The sequence below is a fragment of the Cariama cristata genome, unplaced genomic scaffold (assembly GCF_000690535.1).
Source record: "Cariama cristata isolate BGI_N322 unplaced genomic scaffold, ASM69053v1 scaffold7685, whole genome shotgun sequence".
NCBI lineage: Eukaryota > Metazoa > Chordata > Aves > Cariamiformes > Cariamidae > Cariama > Cariama cristata.
The window spans coordinates 4,584-4,904 of record NW_009619163.1 but is presented as its reverse complement, the minus strand read 5'-3'; positions in this window follow the sequence as shown (position 1 = coordinate 4,904).

Sequence of the window (321 nt, the reverse complement as noted above, 5' to 3'; positions counted from 1 at the left end):
AGGGGAGGCTGGAGGAGCTCTGGGGCTGGTGGCCTCCTGCCCCCTCAGTGCAGCCCGACCCAGCTCGGGTGAGAGTGGAGCCGGCCGCCCCCCTTCCTCCAGGCAGGAGCCGCGATGGCAGCGCGTGGGGTGCGACGCCGCCGGGCACGACTTCCCTCACGCCTTGCAGCGGGACAGGGCATGAGTGGGCCTGAGCCGTTCCCAGAAGCGGCACCCCGTGCCTTGCTGGGATTGGCAAATCAAAGGGGGGTCTGCTGCCCCAGCACGGTTGGTTTAATGGTCGCAGAAGGGGATTCTACCTCTGGAGCCGGGGACAAAGGC